This window comes from Pinus tabuliformis, chromosome 4_1 (assembly GCF_031772625.1).
Source record: "Pinus tabuliformis cultivar Carrire ecotype Pingquan chromosome 4_1, CPIR1, whole genome shotgun sequence".
Classification (NCBI taxonomy): Eukaryota; Viridiplantae; Streptophyta; class Pinopsida; order Pinales; family Pinaceae; genus Pinus; species Pinus tabuliformis.
Genome location: NC_142303.1, coordinates 217,933,605 through 217,953,691, shown reverse-complemented (window position 1 = coordinate 217,953,691; position 20,087 = coordinate 217,933,605). Strand labels below are relative to the sequence as shown.

The 20,087-nt window shown below is 37.5% G+C and overlaps 1 pseudogene across 1 annotated transcript in view; it reads right to left on the bottom strand.

Moving 5' to 3' along the window:
- Positions 1-377: 377 nt before the first annotated feature.
- The window catches only part of LOC149175016 (dual specificity protein phosphatase PHS1-like), an 84,596-nt pseudogene continuing 64,886 nt past the window's right edge, over positions 378-20,087 (bottom strand). The window contains exons 7-11 of the transcript XR_016257957.1: positions 2,461-3,552; positions 2,205-2,351; positions 1,748-1,975; positions 1,414-1,574; positions 378-1,280 (exon numbers count right to left, since the gene is read on the bottom strand). The product of XR_016257957.1 is annotated as a dual specificity protein phosphatase PHS1-like (transcript). The remainder of the gene's footprint in view (positions 1,281-1,413; positions 1,575-1,747; positions 1,976-2,204; positions 2,352-2,460; positions 3,553-20,087) is intronic.

Sequence of the window (20,087 nt, the reverse complement as noted above, 5' to 3'; positions counted from 1 at the left end):
GTCAAGACCATTCAACAAGGCTCAAAGCCATTGCAATATTATACTTGATATGAGCCCAATATGCCATTTGTGGAATTGAACCTAGATGAGGAGGATAACCATCATTCCCCAACCACCCAAAAACCCAAGATAAATCCAACTGACTCTTGAAAAATGGATATTATATACAAATATAAATAAATGAATAAATCTCAAGATGCATTGAATAGATTGACAAGTATCTTTACAGAACTCTAGAATTCTGTCAACTTTTTAAAATGCAACATATATTATATCATCAATCAATAATGTACATCAAGATTGTCACATTGAGGTGCCAAACAGCAGTCTCACAAGACCTCCTTCCTACATATGCAAGGGGAGTTAAACATATTCACTTCAGCTCCAACTTGAAGGATCATTATCTATATAGACAAGGTATGCTGTTAAGTTACTCAACAATCAGGTAAATTGCATCATTAGCAACCTCGAACATTCACACAGAAAAATGAGGCTATGCCACTTACAATTTAGATTTGTTGGCAGTTACTTCATCTAAAAAATACAACAGCCAAAAGAAAAATTGGCGCTAGATCGAACACATTTACCTAAAAGTCATTACATTTGAGAGGTAGACGTACTACTACAATAGATAACCTTTTTTCTCATTGGAAAAAATGCATTTTATATTTTATTAATGCACAGAATCAAATACATCATACAATCTCACATTGCTAGCCAGAGTAGAGGTACTCCCACTCCATATCTAAGCAACGTGGGCAAGCATGTCCGCTTTGGCTCCAACTTCAAAAGAGAATTCCTTTTCTCAAAATCCCTATCTTAGCTGCAAACTGAATTTCCTTCTTGGATTTGAAACCAGCAACTTCCCCCAGATGAAGCTGTGTACTTTCTCCACTGAACGAACCCTAGCAGCCTCATTTTCAAAAGGAGATGCCAGACAAACTTATAGTGATAATAGGTAGTTTTCATATCATTAGCTTGATTTGACTGAATCAATGCTTTGTTGCAAGTCTTTTAAATCAAGGCTATCCAAGCTTCCTGAAGAAATTCGTCGATGTGACTTGTGCAAATGAAGCTTTAGAGAACTGCTACTTAGGCCTACACCTTTCCCACAAACTGGGCAGATCCTCATGATTGGCTTCCTTTGTTGCCAATCCATAGAAGCTTTCCCATGCAATCTCTTATCTAGGTCTATAAGAGTTCTCATGAACCCATCATTTGGCTGTGCACGACGGTGAACTCGCTTGAGTTGATTCCATGCTTCCAAAAGAGTTTGATGCCTGACGGTGAAATCCAAATCAAAACAGAGATAAATATGATAAGTTTCGGAACAAAAATTTTGTTACAAGTATATACAGGAAATATGATATACCACCTGGCACAAAAGCAACACCAAAAACAAGAGATTCATACTTGCGTAACATAAGATATGCAAGGACAACTGTTGCACTGCGACTTTTTCCTTCAAAACAGTGAACAAGAATCTTCCCACTCTTGCTGTTTTCAACATTCTCGATGAAATCAGAAGCATCTTCAAAAAGGGAACTGATGTTTGCATTATCAGTATCATATATCTGTTACATAGATAAAATTTTGCTTTAATGACAAAAATTCCACCCTTAAAAACACCTATAAATGCAATGCATCATGACTGATCAGAAATACAGGCAACTCTAATATAGCAAATTCAACAACTCAAAAGCTAGGGCTAGCAATAGTCCAGGAAAATAAGGAAAGAAAGAACCACCGAAAAATTTCTGTACTCAAAGAGTTCCGGATATTGTGCTTCTGATTGACCAAGCTCATTTGGGCAGAGGCACAAGATATGAGTAATTCCAAGATATTGCAACGTGTTAAGAGATCTTGCAGCCAAAGCTCCACCAACAAACAAATAATTTGTAACAGAAGAGGGGCGCTCTGTGTCTGCAGCCTGAGAGATTAAAGCCATCCTTTCAAGAAGGTGCTCGAGCCTTACCTATAACAGCCAAAAATAGAAATAAATATTTTGAAATATTCAAAAGCTCTCAGAAAACTGCTCTAGACTTGCAGATTTTCTCATTCTTTTCCAAGCCATTATGGAAACCGTGGTAAAGAATCAAAGACCCTGTTTTTTGAAGCTGCCCCATCCCTGAAACACAACACTTGTCTGTTATAGAAAAATCTCCAAGCAAAACTCATAAGAGATACCTTTATAGACCTATTACCTTTAACTCGTAAGTGTCCACAACAGTATGGTTATCTCCACCCTCAAAAAAGCCCATGTTAAAACCATTTTCTTGACAGAACTTAACTGCTTCTGCTCTAAGAGACTCATTCCATACTTCCAATTCCTTATTTATTTCGCCATCCACCTACAGACATTAATGTCTCAGAATGAATCCCTCTTATCTATAAAGTAAGATAATCAATACAATGTTTAAAATAAGCAACCAAATATGTTATTAAATATAATGATCACACCTTTGCATTCTTATTGAAGTCCTTCAACTTTAAAGTTAGGCGCATGCTGCGAAGAGGATCTCCATTGCCCCTAGATTGTCTTCCATGGGAGTTGTCTCGGGTCATTGGTGACACTGTTTCTGGCGAGCTGTCTTTGAAAGGAGATTTCAATGATGGTTTTCCTGAGGGATCTTGAGGACTAGAACCCTCGTTCAATGAAGCATCTTCAGTTTCTGCACTAGCTTCAGGAGTCATAAATTCTTTATACAGAGCTGGTGACTGACAACTACTTTGAAATGATGGAGTTGAACAGGATTCAACAGCCCCAGAATCTTCCTTATCTTCATCACCCAGTGGGATTTTGCTTATAATTGACACAATGCATCCAACTTCTGGTAAAATTTTAGTAATAAAACATGTTAGCTTTGACTTTCCCTCAGAGCACCACGAAAACCATCTCCTGAACAACATGGTCAACACTTTCCATAGAACAAGAATCTAAATTTTCTGCAGTTTCACCTGAATTTTGAAAGCCAAGTCTCTCCCAGATATTTCATAAAGCAAATTTGTTGAAAATTCGGTACTATTTGGAAGAAGCCCCACCTGCTTTGGATATTGCAATTGATCAGACGACCTTTTTCCAGCAGGAGGCCGGCGTGGAACTCCAGAATCAATTGCCACAACATAAAAGTCACTGATATAATTTTTCAGTGCCCCACCCTCTACTTTTGCATAAATATCCCCACAGAACCATACCAATCAGATGTGTCAGAAATGTGAGACACAAGACTTACTTTATCAAAACCAGATCTGCTGTCCACTGAGTTAAATCTCCTTTCCCTATGAGAAACTGCAAATCCTCTGTTTCTTCGAGGCATAAATTCAGCTTTTTCATGTAATGAGACATCCACATTTATAAATGGAAGTTTTTCTGTGAATAAAAGATTTTCCGGATTCCCACGCCATCCAAGCTGACGACAAGGCAGGCGGTCTTCATTTCGGACAACTAAATCTAGAACCAATAGCTTGCCAAGAGCTGCAGCAGTCTTTTGAGCAGCTTCTTGAGTATTAAATGCAAATGAACTGTCCAACCATGGGCAACCATGTACATACCTACAACAGAATGGACAAGAATATAAGGTTTAGTGTTTACGTGAATCTTTGCATCAATACATATAAGAAATATGCATCCTGCACAATTATCACTGCTACATTATGCTTTTCTTTTAAATTTCTCGACCGGTCCATTGTCCATTTTCATATTCCCCCACACAAAACTAAGGTTAAGACAAGTTTCATGTATTTTTTTGAGGTTTTGTCCTTCAATTGTAGTTAACGAAAAACAAGGAAATGCATGAAGAACAAATGAGAAAATCAGGGCCAAGGAAATGCATGAAGAACAAATGAGAAAATCAGGGCCAAGGAAATGCATGAGAGACAAATGAGTAAATCAGGGCCAACTTGTATTCTTGGGTGAGTGGAATAAACCCTTAAAATATAATTTCAAAGGATTAAATAAGAGGACTCAGAAAGCCCAGAAAATCGTCAATGAATTATCTCAGTTGTTTTTGGAAATATCTCACCAAGGAAAATGTCTATGATACATGATAAATTGGGGATGATGATAACACTTTTTGACAGGTTAACGAAAACCATTTAACTCCAACCAAATGAGGAAGGCACAGCTTAAGGCATTCACTGAAAGAAACATCACAGATAATTATAGTAACCATCATGCCTTCAGCTCTGACAAACTCTAAGGCCAAATCAATAACCAACAACTCATATTATAATTATTCTTATTAGAAACATTTGAATTACAAGAATGACACCTCAGTTTTGTGTTGAAGTTGAACTCAAATTAGATTATAACTACAGAAATTTAAAAGTAACAGTTCCATAATTACATTTAATCGTTAAAAATATCTATTAACCACTACAAATATGCATATATTGGATCCATCTCAAGGGCACTGGGTATATGAGGAATCCCAAATTAGATTCAGATTCAACCCTGATTAGGCCTGGATACAAACAGGATACAGCATATCATGACCCAAATCCCTTTAAAAACACCATAAAAAACATACACACTAAAACAATTAGCAACAGACGTATGTGAGAAATGACCAGTTCCTCAGGACAACCTTATCTTGATTCACATGGTGGGAAATGGCATTAAGGGTTGATTAAACAAAGTACTAGAACAGTTTATGGTTTGGTGAAGCTGGTATAACTGTTATACAACTAGTGACAAGCATCAAGTATCTTATGCATCATTAGCAAACGTAAAATCACTTTCTAGGAACTGCCTAAGGTCATGAGGAGATTAGTCTAATGAATTGGTGTACACGTGGATTATATTTGTTTTTCACACTTTCTGCACTTAAATCTATGTACTTTATATTTCAAAAGTTCACCTACATCATTGTAAAGCTTTACTTTTGACTTGTCGATAAGCAACCAAAAGTGAAGTATTTCTTGAGAATGAAATTTATAATGGCTGAAATAGATTTATGAAAGTAATAGTAGCAACGAAATTGAAAGTGATGCAAGAAATGAATGTGTGCCTCAAGTGAAATAATGCAAAACAAGAGCTCTTCAACATACCAACACATTGATATAGGAAGTTGAAGGAGCAGGGTGAGGCGGCTAATCCTAGCTTAACTTGCCCTGTTTCATGTCTCCATGCCCCCTTGCCTCGGCGTGTATCGGCTTTGGCTCATTTGCGTGCAGGGTTGTCTAGTGTCGCCTTGCTCTGAGGTCTTTGATCATTCGTCATCATATGTTTGTGGGGAGGGTTGAGGGCGCGGCGCACTCGCTAGTTCTGTTGCTTGGCTCTTCAATGGGCCACTTTCTTTTGCTAACGAGTTTGGTCGTCTTTTGCATGGGCATTTTGGCAGCGGTTTCAGCGGGTTGTGTCTATTGAGAAATCTAGGGCAAAGATATTAAGTGATTTCTCTTTAATTAGTAACTGCTTGTGAGATATTTTTACTTCTTTAGGTTAGGATATTCCTTTACTTAGGTTATTAGTGTTCTTCTTCATCAAATAGCTACCCATGCATGAACATAAATAGACAAGAGACACAAAATGTAGGCTATCAGCCAAAGCCAAAACCTCTCACTCTTTGAGAGGAAAACCTGCACAAATTCTTCTTATAGGGATTCCAATTCACGAATACCAAGACCACGACCATTGACCTATTTGCCACTCCAATACCAAGACACAATTTCTCTTGACAGTCAACCTTTTACTCCTTTCCTCTTCTCGATTCCTCTTCCACTTCGACCTTCTTAGCACCGAGACACTATCACCACCGAGATCTTCTCACTGTAGTAGTACTGAGATCTTATTCATTGTGGTAGCATAGAGATCCTTTCGTTGTTGTAGCACCGAAATCCTCTCAATGTAGTAGCTTTGAACCCTTATCACTGTGATAGCACCAAACTTATTTGCTATGGAGGCATCGAGATATAGCACTGAAACATTTATTGTGATATATCACCGAAGTTCTGCCTTCTTGTTCTTCACAGTAATCCACTTTCTATCTCAGAAAATTATGCAGAGAATATCCTTGTGATCTATCCAAACTTCTCTTTGAAATTATCCGAAATTCTTTCTACAATAAGGCCAAGTTTTTGTACCCTTATCCAAGCTCTTTCACTGAATTTTGTCTCTGCAATTGTCAATCAAATTTCAAAGGTGATCGAAATGCTTGACTGTGGAATAGGTCGAGCTGCCTATTTATAGTCTTCTGTCCATGTATATTAGCTGACATGAGTTCTACATTTCATCTTGAAGCCGACTTGAAGAAGGATAACTTGTGCTTATCTTGGAGGGCTACTTGACAATCCTATTGACTGATATGCATTTGTAACATATGCCTAAGAAGGGTTCTTCATACATGACATTGACTCTCTTTGACTTTTATGACTAGATGACAAATGGGAGCCATCTAAAAATAAAATTCATTGCTCATGAAACCCATGAGGCAAGCATTACAATAATAATTTTATTTTTCTTCTTTACATGATTTACATAAAATCACAATTACACGTCATTATGAAGACCGAACCTGGTTACTTTCCAACAGTGTCTTCGGCTTTGGGTGGGGTTCCATGGTTCTCCTCCCGTTGCCTTATGTGGTTTTTTCAGGGGTTGGCTTCTCTATCAGCAGTTGGGCGAACATGATGGATTTTCGTTGGGCTTTGTTGCCCTTTTTGGTTTTTGGCCTAGTTTCTAGGCATTTTATTTCAAGCTTGCGGGACGACTTTTGCCCTGACTTTCTCGTTTCTGACGTGAGGCGCTCATTGCTCAAATGTGTTTCAGCATGTGCAAAATGTAACTTTGTTCCTCTTGGATGAATAAAATTACGGGTTTCTTTTCTCAGGAAAAAACATACCAACACACTGCATGAAAAGTTTTTAATGGCCTCCAATACATTCAAAGAGTTAGAATCAAACATAATTGAATAAAATCACAAATTACCCAAGAAGTTGGTTGCACCATAATGAGTACTGAGTGACAGGTTGCCATGAATTCCTTCACTTGCAGTGGAGGTAGTGGTCTGAGAGACTAAAACATAGAAAGGTGAGATCTCCACTGCTACCAAAGCATCTAAGAAAAATTGTCCAACCCTTGTACCAATGCTCCAATATGCATATATGGAAGAAACATTTCCTCCCTCAAACTAGTTGATCCAATGGCTCAAAGCAAGGAAAAGTTGGAAAGGCCAAAAGCTTTGTAAGTACAACCAACCTTTCTTCCTTTTCCACTTTCAATTATTTTGGCAAAAACACAAAATCTGTTTTCTTTGCTCCACTTCTTGAGTAGAAACATCAACAAAATCTGCTTTCTTTGCTTCACTTCTTGAGTGGAAACATCAACAAATCTATTTTTCACATCTCCTCATTGAATTGAAAAAATCTTGCTTTTCCTCTAGCTTTACTCATGAAGACATTTAGTAAAAGCTCCCATTCTCTCATTAAAACTATTTGACTCATTTTCCATGTGATAAAATATTAAATAAAAATTTAATTATTTAATTATTTCACAACTTATGACTTTGAAGTCATAATCCTTGAAAATTTTCCTAGAGATATGATTTAGATCAACGCCAAGTGTTGGCTCAAGACAAAAGCCAATGGTAAAGATGTTATTCAACTCCTCACTTTTGTTGAGTTTTGGTAGCATCAAATGTGCTCTAGCCATGAAAATTGGTGGAGAGGCTAAGGCACATGAGATCTCCAAGACCCAGAAATCATTTGGAGAAATTCCACCCGAATGAAGAGATATTAAAATAATTAATATTTTTTATGAGTTCCTAAGTCTAAACATAAGAAAATTAGAATATTAATGTGTATTAATATAATATGGGTGAGAAAATTCTAAATAACGAGGATCAAGCTAGATCTAATCTTAGTTGTTGATTAGGGACTTAATCTCGGTCGTTGAATTGTCAACAGGAAAAGTATAAGAGGTGGTTTGAGGGTCAGTAGGAGACACACCAAGAGAGATCAAGATTTCGATTTTTTGGGGCTAGGTTTGCTGAGCAAATTGAATTAGAGATCAGTTGCAGTGAGGGGCAGTTCAGTGAGGGATTTCAATCCAAGGCTAAAGAATACATATCAGAGAGGCAACAAAGTGCCGGAAGAGACAGCGCAAAGCCTAGGAGGGCTGACGCAGAGGCTAAGGAGGCCAGCGCAGAGGGCGCAGAAGCCGTAGAGGCAGATGCAGAGGACACTAGTGCAGAGGACGCAGAAGCCGTAGAGGCAGATGCAGAGAACGCAAACGATGGCGCAGAAAGCCGCATAGACTGACGCAAACAGCGCAGAGGGCTGTAGAGGCTGACGCTGGGCTAAAGACGCTGCGCTGAGGAGGTTTTGTGGGGTAGAATGAGAGCATATTAGCCGAGAGAGGGTGATGCAGTTCCAAAGGAGTGCTTGGAGCAGCTTTCGTTGTCCAGCACAAGGAATAGTCAGAGTCACTGTGGGGTTGATCATATGGTCGTTGATTTGCTGGAATATCTATCTCCGAAGAGAGGTACTACTGCTAAGGAAAGGGTGAGCCATTTTTGGCACCCTAGTTGTATTCAGAAATCTGCTTAATAATAAAACCCTCATATATGCTGCACTAGTTTTCCTGCATTGGGTTTTTCCAGGGATGATTGTCCATAAAATAACGGTGTCCCTTGTGTTGTCTTAGTTTATTTCAGTTGTTGATCTGTATATTTGTGAAGGTTGCAATTGTGTTTAATTCAATGTTTATGTTATTAAATAACTTGTTAATCTAAAGAACAAGTAGGAGATAGTAAACCAGATATTGCAGTAGGGCTTTCTGATGTGTTAGATTCAGAAATTTTCACAACTTTTCCATAAAAAGGAAATTCAAACCACCCCTTAGTTGCTCACTAGGAACCACAACCAACACCTCACCTACCATATATATAAACTTCCTAATTATATACATGCCTAAAAAGGCAGTGTTCCCCAAAAAGCAAAAAAATCACGAAAGTACAACTTTTGGCCAAATGACATAATGGGCCTGTTACCCACCACCTATGGGTAGTGTATATAGGAGAAATTTTCTCTTAGATGGTCCTCATCCAGTAGCCAACAACCCCTTACATCCACCAGATAGCGCGATGTGCCATTTTCTCCACCACTTCAGCTAGCCATGTGTTTCCCCACCCATCTATTATGAATGTATGTTTGAAGGTGGGCCTCCCGACCCCAAAGGTATGACCTTTCATTAGTTTAGTTGAGTAATTTTGTTTAATTTTCATGAACACTTTTGGACATGAATTGGTGGAGAGGGATTCGACAAAAAGAGTAGGCTAGGTTCATGCTTTTGTCTTCCCTGCCTAATTTGGTGTTTGGCCTTATATCCTAGTCTCGCGGGATCTCCTTTACTGGACATTAGCTTTAGGGTTGGCACTAGATGAGAAATCTTGATTTTGGTTGCATGGTCCCGCTTCCCAACATCATATACATCGCCTATTTCCGTTCATTTTGACCCCATTCAACATTTTTCCCATCTGGGTCCACATGTGTCCACTGGGTCCACATAGGGTTAGCCTCCCGCTCCCCCTCCCCTTGTCCACACCTTGGGTCGGGCTTAGAACAATGCCTGGAGGTTGATGCAGCGAATTAAAAAAAAAAAAAGTGTAGTTTGGCCACTTTCAACAAGAAATGTACCACAAAAATGCAAAAGATGGCCAGGGCATGCAAATTTAACACGTGGGCAAAACCCAAAACATGGGCTCTACCCTTTTCCCATGGCCATCACCCAGGTTCCTATGGGCCCTAGTCAAGCCCTGTTGTCGCACAGAATGTCTAGGCAACGCGACAACGGCTCAGATCGGGTGTTATCACCTTGAACCCCAATCTCTCCATTTAAGCTATCTCCCTACAACAGACTAAGGGGGGTAGACTGTATAGAAATGAAATGAAGAAGGTCCAATTGGGAACCAACCAATCTAGGAGACACAGTTGAACGACCAAATGCTTGTTTAGATCTAGCAAGACTTAAATTATTCGATTTAGACAATTGATACTAGTGCCTTGTGGAGTCAACTATTTTGCTAAGAAATTTAGGACCAAATACAAGATGGACAACTACTAATAAGGAAAATGTTATTATGATGAAAAGAGATGCAAGATGCGATTAACAAAGGGGTGAGCGAATAGTCTTGAGGTAAGATCGTTTAAGGCTTAAGTACTTAGTATTGATGACAAGGGTACTTAATGAAATAAAGAGACAATCTTATACAAGACAAAGTGCCAATAAAATACACAAGATAACCACAAGATATATGCTCTTAAAGAAAGATCATTAATATGCAAAAAAATTATAATAACCACAAGCGAATAATGATATTAATGTCAAGAAAGAGAACTAGAGCATTTATCCAATTTATGGTTCAACAAATATTCTTCAATAAGATTATCAACGCTCCCTTTAGACATTTAAGATTCTTCCAAGATAATGTCAAAGACAATTATATTCAAACCATTCAATTATCTTCAGATTACTCAATATTATGCAAATGGAGTAAATCACCTTCAATGCTACTTAGCTCAAAGAGAATTATATTTCAATGCAATTACCATTCACAAGTCAAGGCACGAGAAATGCTTTAGAAAGATAAATATCAACTATTCCCAACTTAAATGTTTTTTAGGGCAACAAGCTTATATATGTGATTTTGAAGTAGGAAATCAAAAGACAACAGACACTTAGACTCGAAATCCAAAATCCAAAAAACCACTAAAATTTGTTGATGTAATCTATGCAAACAGTTGCCCTTACAAATGAAACAAAAGCACTTATTTTCAGAGATGATATCTATGACAGCAGTTATGTTTTCAGAGACAATAAGAGCACCAAAAAAGAAAAAGATTTATGACAACAAAGAAATGCTTGCTGCAAACAAATATATCAGTCCTCTGAAAACTTGTGACAGTCACCTTCACAATGATGTTAGAGCACTTAATTTTCAGAAATTGTTTTTTAGGACAACAACATACAAATGTTATGACAGCAGCAATAGGACAATGAAAATAGTAAGCTACCAATGCTATATTTATGCCAAAAAGAAAGAAAAAGTGTAGTTTGGCCACTTTCAACAAGAACTGTACCACAAAAATGCAAAATATGGCTAAGACATACAAATTTAGCATGTGGGAAAAAGCCAAAACATGGACTCTACCCCTTTCCCATGGTCATCACCATGGTTCCTATGGGCCCTAGATGAGCCCTGTTGTCCAACAGAATGTCTAGGAACCGCGACAATGGCTCAGATCGGGGGTTGTCACCCTGATCTCCAATCTCTCTATTTAAGTTGTCTCCCTACAAAAGACTAAGGGGTGTATACCCTACAGAAATGAAATGAAGAAGACCCAGTTGGGAACCAACCAATCTGGAAGACAAAGTTGAGCGACCAAATACTTGTTTAGATCTAGCAAGACTTAAATGATTCGATTTAGATAATTGATACTAGTGCCTTGTGGAGTCAATTATCTTGCTAAGAAATTTAGGACCAAGTATAGGATGGACAACTGCTGCTAAGGAAAATGTTATTATGATGAAAAGAGATGCAAGATGTGATTAGCAAAGGGATGAGTGAGTAGTCTTGAGGTAAGATCATTTAAGGCTCAAGTACTTAGTATTGATGACAAAAGTACTTAATGAAATAAAGAGACAATCTTATACAAGACAAAGTGTCAAATATCTCAAGTGCCAATAAGATACACAAGATAACCAAGATGACCACAAGATATATGCTTTTGAAGAAAGATAATTAATATGCAAAAACTTTATAATAACCACAAGCGAATAATGATATTAATGTCAAGAAATAGAACTAGAGCATTTATCCAATTTCTGTTTCAACAAAAATTCTTCAATAAGATTATCAACACTCCCTTTAGACAATTACGGTTCTTCCAAGATAATGCTAATGACAATTATATTCAAACCATTCAATTATCTTCAGATTACTCAATATTATGCAAATGGAGTAAATCACTTTCATTGCTACTTCGCTCAAAGAGAATTATATTTCAATGCAATTACCATTCACAAGTCAAGGCACGAGAAATGCTTTAGAAAGATAAATATCAACTATTCCCAATTTAAATGTTCTTTAGCACAGCAAGCTTATATATGTGATTTTGAAGTAGGAAATCAAAAGACAACAAACACCTAGACTCGAAATCCAAAATCCAAAAAACCACTAAAATTTGTTGATGTAATCTATGCAAATAGCTGCCCTTACAAATGAAACAAAATCACTTATTTTCAGAGATGATATCTATGACAGCAGTTATGTTTTCAAAGACAACAAGAGCACCAAAAAAAGAAAAAGATTTATGACAGCAAAGAAATGCTTGCTGCAAACAAACATATCAGTCCTTTGAAAGCTTGTGACAGTCACATTTCACGATGATGTTAGAGCACTTAATTTTCAGAAATTGTTTTTTAAGACAGTAGTAAGAAAAAATTTAGGATAACAACAAACAAATGTTATGACAGCAGCAATATGACAATGAAAACAGTAAGCTATCAATGTTATCTTTATGTTAAACATTTACCGAAAATTTTCCAAATTTGCCCACATGAATTATAAAAAAATTTCAACCTGTTATGATGTGATTTCCAAAATTATATCAGATCTAATATACTTATTACAATTAGCAATTAAAATATGAAATAAGCTTAATGATGGATGCCCAGCTCAAGAAATTAATTCCTTAATGTATTAGACAACTTAGAAACTGATTTTAAGCTAACCCACATGAAATTTTGCCACTGTTATATTTTAGACTTCAAAAAAAAAATTATTCGGAGATAACAGTCACCCAAAATGTAGATCTAGGCAAATTTTTTTATACCCATCAAACATAAGTGACTTATTAATGTATTTAACAATTTTTCAGTTAATATCAAACCACTTTGATGTGTTTTTCAACATTATTAGAAAGATATATCACTGTTGTAGCAGACAGTGAGGAAAAAGAGGGTTTAGAGATCAAACCCTTAGGCCCTAGGCCTTGAAGATCACTTGCCCAAATTGCCAAAAAAAAAATCAATACCTAAAACACAAATTTTAATCAATTTTTCTGCAAAAAACCACCAATGATCTGCTTCAGAAAATTTAAATATTCATATCAGAAATAGAGAAAGGGGAATCTAGGGCCAATGACAGCTAGCACCAGGCCCAATAGAGCTAGTTGGGCTAGGAGAAGGCAGATCTGGACTTAGGAGCCCCAAAAATTGAAACCCTTGTTCCAAAAAAATTATTTTGCTTCAGATGCAAAACCTTCAATGGTTGGCCCTGCAGGAATTTTGGAAACTAAATCTTGCCCTTCAGGACCTAGATCTATCTTAAAAACCAAAACTTTCCTCAAATAATTTTAGATCTGAAGCCTTTAATGAAAGATCTTATTGTTTCTTCCCTGCAAACAAAAGTTTGAGGCTAGATCTTGCCCTCCAGGGTCTAGATCTAGCTCATATCTAAAGATTTCCTTGGCTGATTTCTCAAATCTATTCTTGCACAAGTAAAAAAAAAAAACTCAATACCCAATATGTACAAAAATACAGAAAATCCCAAAAACCCAAGTGTTAAAATTCAAAATTTTGTTACAAAATTTCAAATCTACACAAGAAAATAACAAATCTATACAAATAATTTACAGATCTATGCAAATAATTTATAGGTCTATCAGATCTAAGGAGTATGAGTCCAACTCTGCTCCCAAATCTATAGATATAAGGCTCTTTCTAGCCAGATCTAGCTATTTAGCACAGTTTTTTGAAGATAAATAATTTTTTAAATTTTAGGTACTAGCCAAGAAAATCCTTCCAAAATATATTTCGTTAGATAATCTTGGATTTTTAATGTGGAAGGCTCTCCAGATTTTATGTTTCAAGGGTACGCTAGTCCAACTGAGGACTTCCCCAAACGCCCAAAATCTCTGAATAAAGATGACTTCTGCACACTTAAAATATAAGTCGTCAAATTAATAGAGGTATAAAATAACGATTAAATCTTCAAAGATTGGCGATGCCTGTCAATTGAATAAAAATCTTAATGCTATCTTAAAACCCAACAATTTACACAAGATACATGTGCAATAAATTGATCTACAAGAGCTATTAACCAGCAGCTTATAAATAAGATCAACAAAAAATTAAACACATGTTACCATAAGATACTAGAGAGGAACATTGCCATCAAGTAAAACCCCAAATACTTTGCATTGTATTATTCCAAAAAAGTTTACAAGAGCTTCAAGAGCTAGTACACGATCAAAAGATCAAATGATTTCAAATGACAAATGACTTCTAATTTATAGATTAATTCTCCAAGAACTAGTTGGCTTGATCCTTATCAAAGTAATCTCGACCGTTAAAAAAGATTTAATCAACTTTCAATCTCCTCCGCCAAAGATTTGTTTGGGAAGTCTCTAAGTCCTACTATGGTAAATTGTGAAGCAGCGTCAAAATGTTTGAAGACCCCGAAGGTTTGTGTTTTACTCATGAGTATTTGAAAGATTGTTACTAATTGGGGTTGTGACTATTCATGTAAATCTCTCGAAATTTTTGAAAAGCATGCTTGAGGTTAGAGAGATTTGATGTGTTGAGGCATTGTGTGTGTAAAATGCCTGGGAGGACATCTAGTCGGCATATGTGTTGATGTCTAGTTCCTGAAGTAGTATGGAGGGTTGCATTGGTCATAGAGCTCTAACCTTGCATTACGCACCTAGTTCCCTTGGTTGATGGTTAGCAAGTAAGCCTAATAATACCTAGAGAGGCTGAAAGCTTTAGTCCATCTTAGTCCCACCCGAACAGATTGCCTTGGTCAAGAATCTAGTCTGTGGCACGTAAGTGCCTAAACTCTTCGTGGTTCATGTGTTTTGAAATCTTCCATGTACTTGTATATGCATGTATGAATACCTCCCTAGTTAAGAGGGAGTGTTGAAGAATGTAACTAGGTTTGGTCTTCGTAAATTATATTTGAGTCATAATGAAATGTACTTATCAAAAGAAAAGAAAAAATTATTATTATTATTATTCTGACTTATTAAAGCATGGGTTTCATGTTTGGGTCATCATGTTTTAGGTCAAAGTCCCCATTGAGGACTTCTCGGATTTATACTTAGTCATTAGATTCATTGTCCATTTAAAGAGACCCTTTTTAGGCTTTTGAATCTTGTAAAAAGATTTACTATTGAGTCAAATAAGTTATTTGTCACCCCCACACCAAGTCAGCCTCAAGGAGATCAATTAGGCCTCAAACAGAGTAATTCGACCTCACTAGAAGCCTATATATTGGAGCATTTGGAGGACAATCACTCACAAGTTTAATATACAAGAAGAGGAAGTAGAAAAAGTGCGAAGTTGCAGAAGGAGGAGATTTGTTGGAAGAAGGAAGATCAAAGTTTTTGGGTTTGTCTCTCTCTCACTCGTATGGATTTACTAGGCTATTTGTTGGAAGGTCGAAGTTTCTATTGGGTCGAAGTTTCTGTTGGGCTAACTGTTGGGTCGAAGATTTGCTAGATCGAAATTTTGTTGTTGCTGCAAGTTGTTGCAGCTAGGTCGAAGTTATTGTTGAAAGGGTTATCATCTACAGAAAGGAAAAAAGGGTTGACTTGGTGTGGAGGAAGTCTGTGTCTAGGTCAAGAGTCTTTAATCATCTTGTGAAATTATTAAGGAAGAGTTGTTGACTAGGTTTTCCCCTAGATAGGGGTTTTTCCCTGGCTATCCGCCTACATCTGGTGTCTGCGATATTTGTGCTATTGTTTTGGTAATTATTTGATAAACTAAAGATAAAAGAGGAACATAAGAATATCACAAGTAATCATCAATATAAAGAAAATCTTTCTGCCTTTTTGATTTTCTAACATTAGGCAAATTATGAGTGATTTCTAGGGCATATTCATGAATGTTTTGTCACTGTTATGAATCAAATATGACTATTGTAAATAAAAGAGTGAGTAAACAAGGGTTAGAAAATCAAACCCGTAGGCTCTAGGCCTAGAAGAAACTTGTCCAAATTTGTCCTACGGCTAGAACACCTGCAAATACCAAAATTAGGCCAAAATATCCTGCAAAACCTGTTAATATTCAGTCCATAAGTCAAATGACCAATCAGAGATGGAAAGAGGGCAAATGAGGGCTAGGAAGAGGGCAAAAGGCAAGGAAGAGAAGGCCTATAGGCCAGCGATGAGGCAAGGAAGCCAAAATTAGGGTTGCGACTAGGGGTTTAAGAAAAAGGAGATTAATAATCAATTGAGCCACTACAAAAGTCAAGGCGAAGGTAGAAGCCTTGTGAGCTTTGACAAGAGTCGGGATGAAGGAGTTGCCAATGGATGACTGGTGAGCCATATGCAAAATCCAAGGCAATGCCTTGTGAGCTCTTTGAGCAACAGTCAAGACTCAGTCTAGCAAGAGTCAGGACGAGTGAAGAAGTCCTGTGAGCTAGCACTGGTATGATAGACTCCTTGGCTTGTTGTGATGTGACTACCTAGGACCTAGCCCCTCCTAGGCTTACTCCAACAAGTGTCCAAGTTGTAGTACTAAATGATCACATGGAAAAGCCCTTCTTCTTATTGTTATCTTGAACATAAGTTCTTAAATGTAATTACAAGTGAATGGACCATGTTGGCTGAGAGAGTGATAAAATGTCTATGTAAATGCCTTGAGTCATGTAAAAGGGTTTGTCATGTAAACTCCTCGTCCTAGAGACTAGTTGAGATGTTATAATATAATGTTATGATGTAAAGGCTAAAAGCCTAAGTATGCCTAAGTTTATAAAGGCATTATTATATTAAAGATGTCAATGTAAAATTAGAAGAAGGGGGAGTGCACTTGTGTCTAGAGAGAACATGTTGTTAAGCCCTCTTCCATGGAGTCTTCTAAACGGATCATGAAACTTATCAAATGTCAATCCAAGATTAAATCTGGGCACTCCAGCCAAGAGAAATTATACTCTCCAAGGTGCACCTATCCCTCTTGAGCATCCAAGGTTTCAAGTTCTCAACTGTTAGATATAAGCATTCAAAGTTCAGCAGTCATTTCGCCCAGATCTAGTCTATTTTTCTGCAGTGTGCCCAAGTAATCTTCAAATCTACTTTAAACAAGCTCGGATCTATTGAAGAATCTAGGGCAATTAGGTGTAAAGTGATTCTTCGGGACTAGATAGCAATTTGTGAAGTCTTTATACTTTTCTTGTTAGCTTAATCTTCTTCTTTGCTTATTAATGCATGTGTGTGTGCTTCATCAAACTATTATCAAAACATAAAACAAGAACACAACATGTTGGCTCTTTGCCAGGGCCAAAACCTCTCTTCTCTTGAGAGGAAAACCCTTCGGTAAGTTTTCTCTTATTGAAGCTTGTTTCTTGATCAATGCCAAACCCTAGACCCTTGACTAGAATATCCTCCAAGCACAAGTCAAACCCTTCCTTCTTCCTGCACTTTGTTTCTCGACACTTTGTCCTCCTCCTTCCGGCACTTTGTTCCCCAACACTTCGTCCTCCTTCTTTTAGCAACAGGTGATGGACCTTGTTTATGTGAGCTCTAGAAGAGACTTCAATCTTTGGTCCTTGGTGAGATCCTTCACCAATGAGGATACCTTCCTTCCCTTGATCCAAATTAGCTTCTTCTTGAGGTGTCGCTGCAGACCTTATATGCCTGCACTGCAGCCCTAATTTATCGCACATGTGGGAGGTTTCTCCTATGCTTTGGTTCCTTCTTCACTTGAGAGACTCTCTTCTTTGCATTGAGTAGGAGGCCTTATAAGCCTAGGTTACTAGCCCAAACAATGTGATAATTATCATTATTATCATGTTGTTGTAATGAATATAAAGATACTTATGTTTCTCCCACCTCTTAACTTCGTCCTAGACTTCACCTTGTACGCTGCACTAGAGGCTCCCTTTCCTATGACTTTTTCACCCTTTACACATTCCTTTTCTTCATTGATTTCAAAGGCACTTTCTTGACATTAGGAGGGAGTGGACAACCTATATATAGAGGAATGTCCCTCCTTTAGGCCTACTTGTAGGCTGACTAGAAGACTGCAGGCCGACTTGACATATTTAGCTCGAATTGCTTCTTTGGTGGTGTCACATGCTTGGAGGAGACTTTGACTTTGCTTGGAGGTATTTTCTTAACTCTAATACATAATCATACATGGTGTAACATGCCCTTAAGGCCTTCAACATTTTCTTTTAACTATTTGACTCACCTATAGCACTTAACATGTCCTAGACCTATTTCAATGAGCAAGAAACTCATTGATATATATTATAAAAATAATATTTCTTTTCTTGAATAAGTACAAATATCAAAAGCACATTTATGAAAGACCGAACCTAGTTACATTTCCTTCAATACTCCCTTTTAACTAGGGAGGTATTCATACAACATTACAAGGTGCTTGGCTATTATCAATCTTGAAGCATTCACATAAGAGAAACCGGATTTGCAATCCATCTTTTATAGCATCATATCAATCGGCGTTGTCATAGCGCAAGGCTTTGACTGACAGTTCCATCTCTTCATGAGACATGAGCTACAATGATGGCGAGACCAATGATTTATAAACACCTTCATCATTGTCTCTCAAGGTACATACCCACCTGGGTGTTCTCTGAGTATGACCTTCTAGGACTATTCTTATCTTGGGTTTCCAATCCTCAAAGAATATCGGTCCTCTTGCCTACTCTTGTCTTGGATGCCCTACACATCCTCAAAGAGTATCGGATGCCAGAGGATTACCTAATCCTCCCATTCTCTCTTCCAAGTGAAGACAAGAATGTTGTGTCTATCTTGTGTCTACATTTCCATTCATGGCCTTCATCTAGACTTACGGTTGTTAGTCCTAGTTTAGTGCATGATACATGAAATGGAAAAACACAATTGTCGCTCCTTTGTAATCAGGGGTGATCCAAAACTCCCTCTTGATCAGGGACCTGTCAGAGCTCCCTCTTAACTAGGGACTCTTTCATTCATCAGCAACTTCTTCTTCACAGGTCCTTTAGCTGCTTGATCTTCTTCCTTTCTTTCATGTCATGAAGTCTTTGCTCAAACTTCTTCTAGGTAGGGCACCATCCATTGATCACTTCCCTTCCTGATTTGTCATGTCATTGCTTCCTTCGTGGAAAGTGGCTTTTTTGTCATACATCAGGTTTGCTTGTCATCTGGCTACTCCTTTGTCATTTTTCCATGCTTTGAAATACTCTTCTCATGGATGCTTCATGGTACTTGCTTGTTTACATGCTTCGACCTAATAGCCCTTCATGACTTCATCCTGATATTGCTTCAACATTAAGTTTTGTTGGATGGCTTTCTTCATCGTGACATCCTCGTAGAGTAGAATCAGTTATCTGCATCTTTCATATCTCCAAGGCCTTCATAGGTGTCAAGGTTCCTTCCTTCCTTTGCCAGAGTTGTCTTGCCTTCTTTCAGGAGATATCTTCAATGGTTCTTTGTCAGATAGTGATTCTTTGTGATCATGGTGTTCTTCACATGCTTGTCTCTTTCTTCATTTGCTTCTTCTTGGATAGATAAGTCAACCACCTTATGCTTCTTGTGAGAGCACTTCTTCATTGCATGCTTCTTGGACTAGTCAACATTTCTTCTTGCTTCTTAGTCAACAACCTTATACTCCTTATGTGAGCATATCCTTTTGTTGACCTTCATTGCATTGTAGTAAATGCCTTCGAGCATGTCCTTGGTGAAAGAGATTCTTTCATACTTGATCATGTTATAGAACTATTCTCATGACTCAATAATATACAAATGATAACATGACTAAACTCTGATGCATACATACCTCATCTTGATTCTCCTTTGATCATCTTCGCTTGGTTGTCCTTGGTGTGGCCCTTCTTGCTCCATCTTAGCTTGCATGCATATCATCCTTTTCTTGAATCCCATGAATGGGATTCCCAATGAGACATTTGCTTTGGTTCATGAACCTTATTTTGAAGATTCCATCATAGGATCTTAAATATCCTTGCCTTGCAAATGTTTCTTTTCTTTTGATGATGGAGGTCGTCTAAGATTCTTAATCCTGATCAATTTTCTTTCATCGTGGATGAAGTCTTATACTCGGTATGCTCCTTCTACATGAATAT